Source organism: Condylostylus longicornis, unplaced genomic scaffold (genome assembly GCF_029603195.1).
Source record: "Condylostylus longicornis isolate FDR11 unplaced genomic scaffold, ASM2960319v2 ptg000040l, whole genome shotgun sequence".
Lineage (NCBI taxonomy): Eukaryota > Metazoa > Arthropoda > Insecta > Diptera > Dolichopodidae > Condylostylus > Condylostylus longicornis.
The window spans coordinates 16705965-16724950 of NW_026578009.1; the positions used below are offsets into that span (position 1 = coordinate 16705965).

The 18986-nt window shown below is 24.4% G+C and overlaps 1 protein-coding gene across 1 annotated transcript in view; it reads right to left on the reverse strand.

The window, feature by feature from the left end:
• LOC129609550 (uncharacterized) overlaps window positions 1-11579 on the reverse strand; it is a 168630-nt gene extending 157051 nt beyond the window's left edge. Inside the window, exon 1 of the mRNA XM_055521527.1 lies at window positions 11463-11579. The gene's annotated coding sequence lies outside the window, so the exon portion shown is untranslated. The remainder of the gene's footprint in view (window positions 1-11462) is intronic.
• Between the last annotated feature and the right edge of the window lie 7407 nt (window positions 11580-18986).

Genomic DNA, 18986 nt, shown 5'->3' on the forward strand with positions numbered 1-18986 from the left:
ATTTGATCTTGAAAAATGCTATTATAAAAACTATAATTTTAACCTTCTTTGACTCTCTCATGAAATCAAAAATTTGTTTGGGAAAATCAGGGCTTGGAGACCGGGTTTTGACTAGGGTCTGGTTAATATTTTTTGCCATATCTGTGAAACTATTTAATAGACTATGTTGAAATTGAATATTTGAGTTTTGTTTTTGAACAAAACCAACTGAAAAATTTTTCAAGGAAACGAAATCACAGCAAGTTAAACTCTCCTAAAAACCATATATATACATTAACTAGAAGGTTCCTGGTTTTCACAAAATTTTTATAAGGGCTTTTCATGTTGGAACTCTTTCTGTAAGAATCGATTATGAGATTATGTGCCGGACCAATCAGATTTCTTTTAAAGGTGTCAAGTTCGGGCAATATTTTGAAAAACAATAAGGAAATGAATTATTGGAAAAATTATTTTAATCAAATAAATTAGAATTCTGATTTGAAAAGCATAAGAAAAGCTATAACTTATGAGGGTGTAACAATATTGTCAACAATAATCTGCCAACAAAAAATTTATACGTAACGCATAAAAATTTTTTAATATACGTAACGATGGTGTAGAAACAGATTTAGTCCAAAGGATAAACTCCTTACCTTGGAATACCAAATAAGAACGAATAGCCAGAATACTAAAAAAAGACACATGGTCCGTCCAACTACAATAAAACTTGTTAATTTTTAACGCTCTTTTTCGCATATTGTTATTTTTAAGCTTAAAACAAATGCTTTTTCTTAATCTTTAATTTTTTTAAAAAACTACTTAAATGTTAAGTAATCTAAAGTTTAAAATTTTTAATCCTTTTTAATTGTAGCAGAAATAATTACTACTTGGTATTGGATATATTGCCAAGTGTTGGCAAATTGATGAACCCAAAATGAAATTAATTTACTTTTGAGATTTGAAGGCAAAGGCATGTCCAATATTAAATAAAATTCTCTGATAATCAACAGCTTTCTCTTTAAAAAGACTAATTTTAATTTGATTACTTATACCTTAATATCTTTTCAATTACCTTCACCTCGTACATGCATATATGTGTACACATATTTACTCATAAACAAATATTTTATGTTGAGTTTGAAATAATTAATTGTTATATTTCAAATAAAATCGAGATATGGGAAATTCTCATTGCTTTGAATGAAAGACAAGACCCACAATTTCAGGAAAAGAAAATTAAAATTATTACATTTCGACCTTTCATATCAAAATAATATTTTATATATTTACAATTCATACATGGAGGAAAAAATTAAGATCGATTAGTCAAAAATCAGTTTATAGAAAACCGCGTTTTCGAATTTTAAAAATTTTAAACTTGAATTTTTTTATTTCAATGTACATACATACATTCATACTTGAAAATATTTGAAGGGATTCATAAATTTTTACTTAATGAAGGAGTAGCATTATAAAATTGAAATTTCGGCGACTGAATTAGAAATGTGCAACAATATTCAAATTATGCTTAAAAAGCTTCTGTTAAATAATTTAAGCAAAATTTCTAAGGAACCTGTACAAATATATTATATTAATAAGAATATTAGAATACAGAGTGATAATTGCAGATGAGAATTCAGTGTTGGTGCGTCGAAGAATTTTTAAAACTTTAAAAAGGCGAACTGACTGGAAATACATGGAAATGTACTGTAAATCATATTATTATTTTCGCCTCTAGACATTAGACATTAAAATTTTTTAAAATCAAAGAATTTGTTTTTGCATACATGTCATGTTTCTTCTACAGTACTTTAACATTTTGTATAAGGAACTATTGTTACGGTCAATGTTATTTGATCGTGTAAATCAACTTATAGCTATTGCTTACATTTCATTTTATTACTGCTATTAAACTTCGTTGTATTTTCGACGTTCGACCAATCGGAATATGAAAATTTTTTTAATGTTTTGTGGAAAAATCTGTATTGAATGGGATACACATTGTATAGAGTTTAAGAATTTAATATTTGACACTGAACGAGAATTCATTGAGGGTTTCAAAGATTTTCAGAACACGCTAATTCATTAAATACAGTAAAATTTGCTAAAATGTTTGCTACAACTCTTAAATCTCTTAAATGTAAATCAACTCTCAAAAGTCTAGTGCAATTAAACTAATGCAAATCTGGTGTACAAGTAATTTAATCTTACAACCCTATATTTTTCTTCAAGCATCCTACAATTAAATTTACAACGTTGATATTATTATGAACTTCTTCTTATATTCTGTATTTTAATACAATTAGCTATGCCTATGATGAATTATTAAATTAGATTTTTTGACATCACTGAAGTTAGTTATGAATGTCATAAGATCTTTATGTATACTTAATTATGTACATCTATAATCCCAGTTTGATTTTAATTTTTTTGTTCTTATATTGTTTATCAAATGTTAAAAATGTAGATTTACCTTTATCAATCTTTTAAAAATAAAAAAAAAAGTCTAACTATTTGGAATACTTGGAAAATTATTACAGGTACTTACACAATTATAAAATTTTGGAAAACAAAGACTGAAAAAAAAACCTTACCAAAAAATTGTGTGAATAGCAATAAAATGTTAAAATGATTTTAATCAAATCACCAGAAAGTGTCAATTTCAAGATTTATTAGATTTGATTATAATTGTAAATGAAAAAACTATTTCTTTCAAAAACCAAATGAAACTCTCTGCTTAAAGGAAGAGAAATATTGTATTACAATAAATGTAAATGTACTAAACTTACGAGTAAAATCTTAATAATTGAAATATTAGTGAATTTTAATAAATAATTTTTCAAAACAGATTCATCATCGTTTCTTTTAAAAGAAATTTTTTGGTTATTTTAGAAATATCGTTGGAGTTTTCCCTTGTTTTATTGTTCGCATAACTGATGAAATAATTTATAAATATACAATGATATTTTAATTTTCAAAATATTATTTTGAGAATTTTAATTAAAAAAATAAGTTTGAAATTAAAGTACTGTGCTAATTGGTATAATATCAGTTGCTAACAGTTCGCTTAATTCAAACTTAATGAATTCAACACTAATATTCAACACGAATTTAATGTAGAAGAATGTCAATGAAATCTGACTAAGACCAAATTGATTTTTTAATTATAGTTAGTGAAATGGAAGTTAAGAAATCAGAATCCTCACATGAATAAAAACTGAATTCTCTGCCAAACGCAATTTCTATTTTTTATAATTAATTTTCAGATTTAAAAAATTTTAAAATAAATCTCGATTTCATTTTTGTATCCAGATAAATTCATTAATTTAAACTGTCATCAGTCTGAAATTCTACATTTGTGCTATTAATTTTGGTTTAGAATAATTTTAAATTACAATTTGAGACTTTTGGACACAACAGGCTTCAAAGAACTTCAGTAAACGAATTTTCAACCCGAAATTAATCGTAGAACTTCTGAAATTGTTATATGGTTCTTATTTTTTGAAAAACCGAATACAAAAATCAGAGATAATTGCAATTTAAATGATTTTTCACAATTAAAATACTCAAGTTTCCCGCCCTTTTTGCTACTTAAATAGAAATTTAACTTAATAAAAAAAGTTTTATTCAAATTCGTTCGCGCAGCTATTATAAAGATTAGATAAGCTGAACTTGTAAAGCTTTTAAGTATAGGAAACCAGAACTCCAACCCTTTCTCATTTATTAGATCATGTGGAAAAAAACTACTTAAGAGGAAAAGAAAAACCAAAAGATCAGCCACCTTAAAGTTCTCTTATAACAAACCAATTTACATGGTTGGTTCAACATAATTACAATCATTTTGCATTTATTAAAAATTTAAACAAAATAACAAGATAACAAATTTGCAAAAAAAAAATGTCTGAGCAAAAAACTCATAAGTATAAGCTTTCAGAATTTAAAAATTCTTGAAATTATTTTTAATATAAAACATGAAAATTTAAAATTGTTTCCAATCTACGAATCAAGGTCCAATCTACGAATCTAGGGTCTCTACGAATCAAGGTCCTTTTTCCAATTTGTTTTCATTTATTTTTAACATTTTAAATATTCGATTTTATTTTTTCTTTACTCCATACCACAAGTGAATAAAATACACAAATAAAACAAGATAACAAAACTTTAAAGAGTAAAACAATTTTTATCAACAGAAAAATCTCTCTATATAAAACAATCGTTTAAATAACAACATTATAATAATAATTAAAATAGCAGTAAATATGCATGGCTATAATTAAGAAGAAACAGTTTATTCCAGTGTAAATCCACAAATAATTATAAAACAATTTCAGGAATTGCGAAAAAAATCAGTTATAAACTCAATAAAGTTCCTTATTTCAGGAAAACTCAATGAGCTTCCTTATAAAATTACTTGCACAAATATTTCGAAAATTTTTGGAAATTTTTAATGAAAAAATTTCTCTTTTTCCTGTTCAGTTAGACTATAAGTACTCCAATTTTATCAAATTTCACATTGAATATGGCTGACTATCACGCCTTTTTCTTTAATGATATTGATTAATTTTAAAAATTATTGACCCTAATAATTAATTGAAAACATGAATTTTTTAATTCTAGTTTTACGGAATTACCTTTGAATTTAATCACAAAAAATCATGTATTTTCGTTAAATTGCAATATACAACAACATTATTAAAACTAGAACAATAATAATTAGGGCTTTACAGCAAATTTCTTACTAAACACTTCTATTTTCTTCATTTAAAACTTAAGTTTCCTTCAAAGAAAAAAGTAAATTTACAAAACATTGAAAACAAGATGAAAAATAAAGATAAAGATAAAAATGTGTACGATTAACTATTTATGAATAGTGGCCGAAAAGGATTAAACTTGCAAATTATTCAATTGAATGCAAAAACAAGCACAAATGCAGTTTTACCGTATAATAATAAACTAATAACGCTTCAACTTCCATGAGAAACAAGCTTCATGACAACTCTTGTTCACATTATGAATGGAATTATAAATTTCATATATACCTACCTACACTATGAACTATTTATATAGGTTAGCAAAATATGCAATATTTATGACTATAAAAATAGCTTTGTCTATTTTATTACTCTAAAATCGTAATAAACATAAATTATACATAATATTTGTCTACATTAATACATACATAGATATATACGTTATAATATATTATTATTTACCCGTGATATTAATCTATGTTGACTTGGGCATTAGCATAAATCTCAATTTAATTTGATTTAAGCTCAAAATGGGAGAAAAAATAAGAAAAATTGATAATTTGAATCATGTTCATTTTAATTTCTATATACATACATATATGAAATTGTTTCTACATTATGCAAATAGATGTCTCTCATCCTTTTTTTCCTCATTTTATTTTATGCCTTTTTTCTATAACAAATTATTTACTTTTAATCTAGATAAAATAGAAATCTAATGTAAATGATAAATAAATGATACATAATATTAACTTGTTTTGTTATACATACATATCTACATATTATATACACAACACACATTCTCACATAATATGCATGTGAATGAACGTTACAAATACTATGTACACAATATATAAAAAAACATGTAAATAAAGTTAAATGAGTTTGTAAAGATCAGCATAATGATATAGAGTACAAGGTGTTTTCCTGATATTTATTATTTAAAATATTATGCATTACTCGTATTGTACATATAAAACAGTTATATAAAATAACCAAAAATTTTTTGAAAAAAAGTGGTTATTAGTTTATTACTCTGTCCGTCCGTCCGTGGACATGTTTACAAAACTTCTACACCCTTGAAGAAAGAAATCTGAAATTTAATATGTATACAGATCTGTAATAGAAACTTATTTCAACAGAAGAAAATGTTTACTTATCTCTCCCCCTCTAGAAGTTATACCCCCCAAAACCCTAAAAATGCCATTTTTTAACTATTTATTGCAATGAAAGCATTTTTCAAATTTTTCAAATGCAGAAAGACAGTCGCTTGCTTCTCATATCACAGCATACTTTAAAAAAAAAAACAAAAGTTGTTAAACTTTTATTTACCGTTATCTAAAATCCATTTTGTCCAAATTTTTGATGTCGTTTTTCTTCTAGACCCCAGGTTTTAGGAGCCCGAAATTTTAGCAGCTTTTAAGTTTATTTTTTTAAAAGAAAATTTTTTTACTCAGACAACACTCAGACAATTAGCCCTTAAAATCGAGCATAATGTTAACCCCTCTTTAAATTATTTTTTGCTTTATTTCAAAGACTGTATAAATTGTTCACCCTAAATACATGCAATCCTAAAAATTAGTTTCGTATTTCAACAAAAATAATTTTAATAGTGTACGAGCAGTATGTATACACAGACTGCATTTAAAGCCCAACTTTAGTTTTTACGCTATCACACATCTTGGCAATCTAAAATGGTTCAATTTAATCAATTTTCATGTGAATTTTAATTATCTTCACAAACAAGAGCTTGCAAGAATGAAATTTGGAGTTAAAACTTCTTGATCCATAGCAAACAATTAATAAACTCAACTAATTGAAAGTTTTTTCGAGATTTTTTTTGATATTTCAAATTTTTATACATAGTTCTCATGTAATAGTTGGGTAGTTTACCAACATTGTTATTTATTAGGCCATAAAAACACTTTTTTAGTATACACTTGAAGTGCAATTTTTTATAGAAATAAATTGTTTTTAAATATTTTGAACAATATTTTAGAGTGGTAAAAGTAAACGTTAAACGAGAAAGTATTCTTTTGTTAATAAATTTAAGTTTTTTTTTACTTCAGTTCAATGCAGAATTCGTGGGATCAATTTTATTGCAAACATCAAATTAGAGTATACTTATGAAATCTCAGTACAAATATAGTTTAATTTAATTTTGTAAACTATTTAAACGTGTTGGCATTCTTCTAGATTTTTCACCACCCTATGAATTTTTAAAATTTTGATTTAAAGTTAATATAAATATAGTGGGAGTAGAGCTTGGAAAAAAATATTAAGATAACAATATTTTTAAGCTTATAAACGTTTTCTTAAAATAAATAAAAGGAAAATAATTTCCCATTCCATATAAAATACATAAATAAAAAAAAAATTAAATAAAAAATTAAATAAAAATTAGATGAGATTAAGAAATTACATTTGATTTAATATACGTTATTACATTAAACTATTACTACATATGTAGGTATATATATATATCTGCAAATATAACATAAAACTACTGAAAATAAATCATTTGCAGATAAAATAAGTGGAAAAACGATAAAGTAAAATTTGCCATTGCATACATCGCATGCATCAATATAAAAAAAATTAGAAAACGAAAATTTAATGTAAAAATACACCTGGAATCAAAGAACAATAAAATCACGTTCTAAAATATTTAAATAAATAAATATAATAACGTGTGCCACATTTTACAAATTACGAAATATTTAGTTTATAAAAACCCTAAAAAATATTTTTTTAGTGTTCTCATTTTGTCAAGAATTTAAGATTTTCAAAAAAATAATAACTGTAAACGGGTAATTTGCAAGCTAATTTTCCATTTTCTTTTTAAAGATAACCTAAATAAAAAAATAAAATTAAAAATATAATTCCAATTTGATTAAAAATATTGAAAACTGTTAAATAAATATGTTACATTCCTCAAGAAACTCTCAAAAAATTCATCGAGCACTCAAACATAAGTTTTTAACAGTTTACACATGAAACACACAATAATATAAAAAAAATTTCTCAAACAGGTTTGACATACTTATATAGCATTCCATTTAAAAGCATATACATGCAGTATTCAAAATTAGATCCATCTGGTTTATAAACTCCTAGCTTAATTTGGTTGTAAATATGTCACACCCAACTACCTCGGTTTATATTAAGAAAAATATATTAGATTAATAGATTTGCACATTTTTTTCGGAAAATGAACATTAAATCTACTTTATTTAACTTTTAAAGTTTTTAAAATTAAACAGCATTCTATTGAAAAACGACTCCCAAATAGTCCTGAGTATTTGAAAGTGTTACAATATATTTTTATGAAAGAAATGCACTACTAATTAACACGGTCACAATTCAATAATTAATATTATTTAACTTATATTCTTTCAAAAATAATTTCTGAACTACATTTGTACGTACGTATATTGGAATATCAGCAAAATTAAAAATTTTACTTTAAGTTTAAGTCAGATACAACTTAAGTTTTAAAATTAATAATTTAATAACTAAATTACAAAACATTCTCCTAAAACTATGAAAATGAGTACACAAATATTTAACGTTTTGTGTATACTAAATTAATATTCTCATGCACAATACTATAGACTAGACGAATAAAATTAAATTCCTAAATTACATAATGAAACAGAGGATACATTTATGTATTCATTTATAAACTTATAATTGTCAAAATATATAACCATTTGGAAATTTCCAATATTCTCTTTATTAATATTTAATTTTTAAAATTTCGATAACAGAAAGTAAACTATTTTCTATAACAGCCCTTATACCTATATCTAGAAAGTAAACTATTTTCTATAACAGCCCTTATACCTATATCTAATTTAATAAATAGACCTGACATTTAAAATATTACAATTTTATCAAAAAATTGTTTAATCTTAATTGGTTACTCTTTGTAAAAATGTACTTAAAATAAAAATAAATGCTACAAATTACTTAATCGTACAACATTGTTGATAGTTTTAAAATTCCAAAATCATTAATTGTTTAAAACATACAAGAAGAACTTGCAATCGAACAACGCTTTCAGGTTATTGAATTATTTTATAAATCTATACTGATCATATGCGGGAAACTGATTTCACGTTTCAACCTGTCAATGACCCGCTGATTATTGGTCCTGGTTGAAGTGAAATTTTTTTTTTTGACAATAAAGAGCAATAATTGCAAAAAGTTGTTTTCAAATTGATCAAAGAAAAAATTTACTCAATACCTTAACGGAACTCTTTTTAATTGTTGAGTGTTTTTTTCTAAAAATTTAAAATTATTTTTATAGTTCTTCGATTATTGTGATCTCTTACAAGTTAAAAATATAGACAAATTAATGTCTACCTAATATGTAAAAATTCTAAATACAAAAATTGTGATTTCTCTTAAATAGTCAACTAGAATTTGTATTCTCAGTACACGTTTATAATCTATTATAATATAGTATCAATTTTGTTTACGAATGAAACTCTACGAATTTAAATAGTCCTCGATTTGTCGAAGTTTGTAATCTAGATTAATATTTTTATTTCTTTGTTATTGTGAAACAAAAATAATTTAAAAGCTACCACATTTGTGCAATAAATTAATTAATTATTCAAGGTACAATGTTCACCTAAAGGTATACTCCTAGAAAATTACTTACCTAAAATCATTAAAAGTAGAACATTAAAGAACAAAAAAAATTTAGGAATTATATATTCAGAAATACACCTTTTTTATTCAAAAACTTAAATGAAATCATAAACCAAGTTTCCCCCTTAAATCTTTCGATTCAACTTGTACTCTAATAATTATTCTCATAATAACTATATGTGACGGGGCTTAAATTATTGATTTTTAAAAATCTTAATTTTTTTTTTCAATAAATCCATAAATTTCCGAATATAAAAGAAATACCTGAAAGCCACATAATTAATATTTTTTTTTATTGATTTATTATTTTTTATTACAAAGCCTGCAAATTCAACGAAATTCACTAAACAAAATACTTATATACTCATATAAATAAAAATTAAGACGAGGTTATATAACTACAACTAAAATAATTATAGATGCATGTTTATATGAACATATAAATATATAGATAAAAGTTCGATTATTCTATTGTGTTGATTAAAATTTAAAAAAAAAATAATTAATTAAATCTACGTAATTTTATTGACATCTTAACGATTTACAATAAATTAAAAAAATAAAACAACAGAAAACTATCAAGAATAAATTAACATAGTAAAAGTAAAATTGAAGAGCTTTTTTGGTCGGATATCAGAAAAATTGCATTGATGTCACAAACGTCATATTGTTACTTGGAATCGATATTAAAATTTTAAATTAAAAAAAATGAAAATAAATCATTAAATTTATTTACAAAAACTCAAACATAAAATCTGAAAAGAAAACAAACATTAAAACAATTGTGAGCATTTTAATTTATTCAACTATAATATTAAATCATTGAAAATTACCATTTTTACTTTTATACTCACATATATTTAATCAAATATTAGTGAATTTTGAAATTATTCAATGAAAAAAAACTTTAAAGCTCTAGTTATGTGTATATTAAACTAAAATTTCCAAATATAATATTAATTTATAATATTGTGAAATTGTGAATTTATAAATTAAGATAAAATATCAAGATAAATGAAATTTCCAAATAAATAACATTCCGATCATAGAATTTAAAATAAGAAAATTCTCATGAATTATTAATTTAGAATATTGACGCTATAATTTTGTAAGCTGTCAATCATACACATATAGTTTCCTTTAAACATCACTAATGTAAAATTTATGTCACTTTAATTATTTTTAATGAGCATTTAAAATTTATTATATGCTTTATTATGCACAATATTTATAAACGCATAAATTTTTTAACACCTAAACTTTATATGTCGCTTAAATAAAACATCGTATTGAAATTCAAGAATATTAAAAGTCAAGTATTCTTTGTAACATTCACTACTACATATTTCTTAAATGCTGATTGTACAATATGGCTGAAGCAAGTCTTAAATAGAAAATTCAATATTAATGAGCGTAAAATGCTTTTTGTATTCTTCAATTCTAGCATACGCATAGCAATATTTTTGGATTTTTAAAGGAACTTTATCAAATCCATTATAATTACTTGTTGCAAATTTAAAGAATTCAAAATTTAACTAATTTAAAAAATCGAGAGAATCTGAGTTTTTCCACATATATTTATTTTTTTTTATAAAATTTTTATCTATAATTCTAAAGGAATTTCTCTTATTCCACCTCACAGACATTCTTTAGATTTCTAAATTTGAATATACTTGAAAAATAACAAAAATGTTTTAGGTAAGCCCCACAATTGCTTTTGATTGGAATGGATCTTGTTTTAAAAATTGAAATCCTAGTAGCAAAAGCAATTCATCGTATCTTACTAAAAATAATTAACGAAAAAAAATTCATATTGCAATGTCCGTCGTCATTTTCTTACTTAATCAATAATAAAATAATCAATCTATAAAAATGTTGCCCCAATAAAAGTTGAACACTTATTTTAAATGCTGTTTTCAGAGAACCTTTAAAATAATGTCAAACACATGATGTAGAGGAATAAAAATGTCAAATTTTTCTACTTAATTTATAATATTTTATCCGTACTAATAATAGTCCATTAATTTTAAATCTTTAAATGTTTAATATGAAAAAATAATTATTTTAACTTACACAATCATTTTAATTTGAGTGTAATATCCAGCATTTTCATTTTCACCAATTTTTCAATTTAATAATTTAAAAAATATTTAATTATGATTCGTTTAATTTTTTACAATATTTTTACACAAACTTGTTAATAAATTAAAAATGAATTCAAAATGTAACATTTTCATTTTATACAAAATTTTTTTTTTAATTTAAGCCCTTTTTTAAAAAAATTGTTCTTAAAAAATTTTATTTATTGGACCGGTACCTTAAGGAAAGCAAAAAGTTAAAACGTATTTGTCACTAGTTAGATTAAAAATATTTCGGAATTTTCCAATTTATTCTAAATAATTATCCTGGTTTAATTTTTAATCCTAAATATTATCCTGTTTTCTTTACACAACTTTCAATAATTTTTTTTTAATTTGTTTGAGATCTTTCATGCTCTCAATATTCTCAATATTTCTGAAAATAAAACAATGATACTTTCTTCAAATATTCTTTGACAATTCTCCACTTTTTTCAAACTTTTAAAGAGCCTCTTCTTTTTTATATAAAATTTCCAAATTTATAAATTAAAAAATTTAAAAATATTCACAATTTTATTTGTCATACAATATTGCCTTTTATTTTCAAATTATGAAAAATAATTCTCATACTTCATTTAATAATTTGTATATAAAATTGATTAATAAATCTTACAAATTTTTACATTTTATATTTATTTGGAAATGATTAAATATTTTCATTAATAATAATTACAAAAAAAAATACACGATATTATTACAAGTTTTAATTCGCGATTATCCCGTTATAACGTTATAATACACTATATACGTACATATAAACTTCAATAATACAAGAAAATTATAATAAAGAATAAACCGTCAAACGTTACATAGTTACATCTTCTACCTTAGAAAGCATAAAGAATACTGAAAGTTACACAAAATTCTCAAAAAGTTTAAGTTAAACCTTTTTCTTAGCTCATAAAGTTGGACTTCTTTTTTTTTTCCTTTATTCATTGTACCCACATTTACTATAAGCGACTTGATTTTACGATTTTTGTTATTAAAAACTATGAGATCACACACCTACAATAATATTTTCTCATCTGATACACGTTATAAAAATTGAATGTATATATGTATATGTAATGAATACATAAATGAATACCAGTTAAACAAAATATCATTCCAATCTTGCAAATAAAATACCGTCGGAGTAAAACCAATTTTTACATTGCAAAAATAATAAGGTTTTGGTTATATTGAAAACTCCCGCAATTTTGTTGTTTTCATAATTCTTTTATATACACAATTGTAAGTGATTCAAAACAGGTATTACAAGTGTTCACGCAATGATCTTATAAGTAGAATTCTCTTGTTCCAACTGTTAAGAAAAATATAAACAAACATTTTATTTGTTGCAACTTCAATTCAAAAACAAAATTATACCGATTTTATTAAGTTTTAACACACACATAAGCATATTAATGAAATCGATACTATTTGAATGCAAAATGTGACTGTATTGATCAAAAATACTTATAAACTAATTTTACAATACTTATATAGAATGTGCCAGGTAAATAACAGTCACATAAAAGTAAATATTTTATAAATGGTTACCAAAACTATTTTGATTCGCTTTACCGCATGCCAGTCCTCCAGATCGCACTTATATACTTGGACTACTATCAAATATACATAATGAATAAGAAAATGTGATTGTATTTTCTTGCGTATGTATAAGGAATTGGGGAGTAAATTAGAGCTTTTTAAATGTAATTGTAATAAATTTAAAAAAAATAGTTTTAATGTATTAGTTTTGATCGATTGTTAAAATAAAAATAAACTATATATGTGTGTGCGTAAATAATTTATATACAAAATTTTTACATAAATGTAAATAAAAAAATTTAATTTTGTTTAAGTATGTACCGTAAATAACTTTATTGCAACTTTGTTGCAATTTGAAATTTTAATAATAGCAATAAAATAAGCTTATCTGATATCTGAAAATTTTGAAGTGTTTTGTTGTGTAATAAAATGAAAATTATTAAAATAATATGTTGTTCTTTAAATATAGACTAAGCAAAATATTTGAGTTCTTATATAACATTTAAGCAAGCTTTGTTTAATGATTCTGAAATTAGTAATTGTTTTTTTTGGATCAACTCCATAAACTAATAAAAATTACTTATAGATTATGATCAAAAATAATTTCTTAATGAATCCAATATGTCAATAAATAATTCTTGCATACTTGGAAATGCTCACATATTCATTTTGACATTTTACTAAATCTAGCCTAGGTGAAGCGTTTTGCAACAACTGTAGACTATATTAGACATAGCTACCTATATTACATATTTTTCGGACCCTTTTCAAAAATGAATATTTCCAATATGTAATTAGATGAAGAGAAGTTCCTACATTATTTGTACTGCTCGATATTTGAACAATAATGAAACCATAAAAAGCATGCAAAAGAAAAATTGAAAGAGTCACAAAAACGCAAACGAAAATTCAAGAGACCTTGCATAGTCATGTTATGCTACACTATTATTATGCTTTTTATATAATTGCAACATTTCGTTATTCATTTTTCTGCAATAATTAGCAAGGTTTTGCTAAACAATGAATTTTATTTTTTTTTGTGACTGATGGGAAAAGCTTATTTTTGCTCATATAAGGTCGCGAATCTTTCACATACTCATAGTGTTTTTATATATTTTGTGCCTTATATAATTATCAAACTTCAATTTAAACACTAATCCAAATAATCAAGAATTTGTTTAAGAACTAAAATATATCATGGATAAATGCATTTCAATAACTTTCTAATGTAATCGTTGAAAATTAATTTTAAAATCTTTGAAATAATAAAAATGTCTAATAAATATTTGAAAGAGACTATCAAAACTAACGTTACCTTCCACCTGTGTCAACGTTTAACACAAAATCATATTCTTCAACTCTTTTTCATTTTTTTCTTTTCTCTTTATCATTGAAATATTCTCTAAATCAATATTTTTGTACCTATCAATTATACAGTACTAATCTTATATTTTGTTCCCCTTCTCTTGTTTTCTATTTTTTGTACAAGTTTTCTCTTAAGTTTAAATGAAATGCCGCCAATAGGCCCGGCTGGCGCATTCAATACACCAAAGGATCAATAAAAAACATTGTTTTTTTTCTTTATACTAATTGAAAAGTTTTTAAATTCAATTACACGCTTGTCAATTGCGAATGAAATTGATAGTTTTGTATTTCATATAAAATAATAAAAAGATAAATAATGCAAAGATGGTTTTGCTATAGAGAAAAAGTGAGTAAAAGTGAGTGAAAGAAGACATGTACAATATAATATTTAGTGTATACATATTTATAGTAATCCAAAACCGATCATCCATACTCTTCCTCGACATTCGAAATATCGAAATAATACGAAAACGTTATGATTGATTTCTATTCCTGCTTGCTTTCCTCTTATTAAATTAATCGAGTAACCTCTTTTAATGCAGGGCCATGGCCCCGAGCTATAAATATATATGTTCAACTAAGATTACTACCTTATGCAAGTTTCTTAATTTTCAAAATAATTTACATAAAAAGTAAAATAATTTTTATACAATATCAATCTTTATGGGCTTTTAGTTACCGAATTTTAACTGAACTTCATATGAATTTTATTATCATGTCAAATATGAAGAAACAAAACTGAAATCTCACCGTTTTTAAATGAAGATTTTCATCAAATTGATTAGAGAAAGGAAAATGTTAAGTAAACAGGTGGTTGAATAATTTTGCAATATAAGAATGTGTCATTGAAAATTTAAAAAAGTAAGAAGGAAAAACATAAAATGTAAGAGACTATACGAACAGAACTACAGCCCTAGACACTTTCTGGATTTCTGAGGAAAATAAACCATTAGATATCCAATTTGTCTTACTACTACACTATTGATAATTCAACACATTATATTCTTGTTGCCGACATACGTTCAAATCAGATGAAAACCAGGAAATAGAGTAATAATTTGGCTAAAAGTATCCGATCATCCCATTTTTGTCGCATTTTTGTAAAACGCATGTTCGTTTAATATTCATTTTACGGAGATGTAACTAGGTATTTTTATTTTAAATTTTTTTTAATAATTTTTAGTTAATTTGTATGAGGCAGTTAACATTTGTTCGACTTAATCTTTTCATCGTTTAATCGTCGAAAAAGAGAAAGACATAAATTTAAACTGTGACGTTTTGATTTTTTACCTCAGCTTCAGAACGGCCAAAATTCAAATTAGATTCAGATCTGCATTCGTTTTTTTCGGCACTCTAAACTCGAATCAAAGAATGCTCAGATCGCGTGGTCGAAAAAAAACTTTCCTATATAGCAAATACAAAAATGGAAATTTTGGAACCATTTTGTACTACTAGTTTACATAGTTTTGAAAAGTTAATGTTTGGTCAATACGCCCTATAAAAATAACAACATACATAGAAGAACTTCAACAATTTTCCGATAATGCTTCGACAAGTCAGAAATTCTATTTCGGCTTTAAATTTTATTAACAAATATGGGTGTCATGAGCTTTTTTTTTTTATTTTTATCAAATATATTTATATGAAGAAGTTAGTTTTCTTCTAAACATGCTTAAAGTGTCTGAGGAAATTTCATCCTTGCGAAACGGACTACAACCCACCAAGGTGGTCGCAAAAGATTAAAAAATTTTTCTTATTTTTATTTTTGATTTTCTTTATACGATTTTCGTTCAGACAAGTCTTAGTAATGCGATTTCTGTGATGAGGTCCTAAAAAAGAAACATAAAATGTCTTGCTGTGATGATGATGTTATGCTCTAAGCGTAAACACATTATGTCAGGTGTTAAAATTATTATTTAAAATATTATTTTCAACTATAAATTTTTTTTGTCTTGTTTTTAACTTTGTGCAGAAAATTATAAGTCGCAACAATTTCTATACAATATGGAAAAATAAGCAACAGGTTAAAATCAGAACGGAGGTGTATAATGATTTCAATGATAGTGATGACGATGATTATATTGATGATATTGGGATTTTTTATATTTTATCAACAATTACAATAAGAGATTTAAGACTTACGATAAAAGGATTGAAAATCTTTGTTTTAGACGCTCTAACTAAAAAATGTTTTATTTTTTCTTTCCTCATTTTATTGGTGTTTACGTACATTTCCCCTAATTTATGTCTTCACTTTTGTTTTGTTTCTTGTTCATTGATCGATGGACAATATGTGAAAATTGTAATAATGTGATGATGTTTATATCAAATAATTTTACTGAAAACTATTTCGATAAATGTGCTTTAGGTTAAAGCGTATAAATTTAAAGAAGAAACAAAAATTTGTTATTTTATTAATTTTTTTTAGATGTTTGAAAAATTTATGTATTTTAGCCCTAAATGGCAATAAAAGTTGAAAATTTATTTAAAATAGTTTTCTTCAAAATTAAATTAATAATTTATTATGAAAATAAGATAATCGGTCAGATAATTCGAATAAAATAAAAGTTATTTAAAAATTTTTTAACAATTTTACTTTTACTTTCTTAGTGGCTAAATAAAACTGAGAAAATTACATTGGAAATCAATATTTAAAAGACAAGTTGTGCTTCAAATATTTCTATATGAAAATAACAAAAAAAAATACCATTAACAAAAAAAATTTTACTTTTTTAAAAGCAGATGTTTCCCAAGATCTCTTTCCCAACAATATTCTTAGAAATGTAGGTGATTTATATTTAATAAAGGGCTTGAAACACAAAACCGATGTTTGATATTTAACTCTAAAAAGTTTTCTCTTTATTAAATTCGAAAAATTTTACTAAATATTAATTCAGAATATTGTGTAAAACTGTCAAAGAAAAATTTTCATCTTTAGGAAAATTTCAAGATTTTATATACGATTTTAACTTTTTTTAATACTACAACGTCTAAGTTTTCATCTATTTTGCAAAATTTTACTACAGACGTATTTTATAAATTAATAAATTTATTTTAACCTGCGTGCGTCCTAGATAAAAAGTGATGTATTAGCAGCTGCCAGATACGTTAAATATAATATTATGATGTGAATGTAATGAAAAAAAATAAAAAGTGTTTTTCCTGAAATTTGAGCTTTTAATTTCATAAAGTTTTATACTATTGCACGGCACGTGTTTTCCTAGGTTCATAAATCACGAACCATATATTACCAATGAAACATTAAAATTTAACAAACATTTCAATTACCAATTGAACAAGAACAGAAAAAAAAATCTGTCAAATTCAAAATTTCCAAAAGAGTCTGAATACCCGAATTTCCTTTTCGTTCTTTACTATTGAAAGCAATTAATTGGAAACCTTTTAACCTGGATTCCTTACATTGGTAACATAACTGTGTAATACACGTACTTTACAATATTTGAATTCAATTGCTTTTTCATACACATTTTATGTTCCAAACTTATTTCTGTTGCGTTGTTTTAATTTAATGTTCTTTTTGTTTGTTGCCTTGTTTTTCTTGTCCGTACCCTTTTTTTCAATTGGCGAAAAATTTATTACCACATTCGTTTTTCCTTTTTGTAACCTTTTTTATTTAATTGCTTTTGACAAATCGCGAAAATAATTATCTTAGTTTATAGCTATGTAGAATCGCTAGTTAACGAAATTTAACTATTTAAGAAATTTTAACTGACTCGAAAAATTGAACAATTCTCACGCACAGTACTGGACAATAAAAATAAAATATTTTTCTGCTGTTTTATTTGAGCTCTTAAAATTAACAACATATAAATTTTCTTCAAATTGTCAAAGTATTTTAATATATTCAAAAGTTGAAAGGACGAAACTATGTCTGTTAAAATTTAAAAATATATTATCATTGAATCCAAAGGTCGTTAAAGAGGATAAGTTTAGATCTAAACAATGATGACAATATATTATTAAAATAATCCCTACATTACCGTTATGTTGCATAGAATGTTCAGTTAAAATTTAAAGTTAATCCGAGTCGCCGTGTAAAAACAAAATTAGCGAAAAATTTGAAGAACTACTTTAAAAACAACCTCCAGTATATTATAGGTTTTCATGATAAAAGAAATTAGTTTCCATCTTTCTACGTTTACAGAGTTTCCACATCATACATATCTTTGAAGACCCAAAACTCAAAACGAAATAGATTGGAGCACCGAAAACTTTGTTCTACAGGAAGAAATTTTTTCACTTAAATACATACTTATACTTTCATAATTGCTGACGTTTTATAGACAAACATGCTAACAAAATTAAAGTAATAAACATACTATTTTCAAAATTTTTTGAAAAATTTGGTAAACAGAATATCAAAAATATCAAATAAGGGGAAAGGCTAAAATTGCATTACAAGATTTTTTGGAATGTTATCTAAGCCTTTTAAATGTACTTTAAAAGAAAACATTTTGCCAAAATCTTTTTATATCCGTGCATTTTCGTTCAACTAAAATCTTTTCTTCAAACTCATAAGTTTACTTTGAGGGCTTATTTA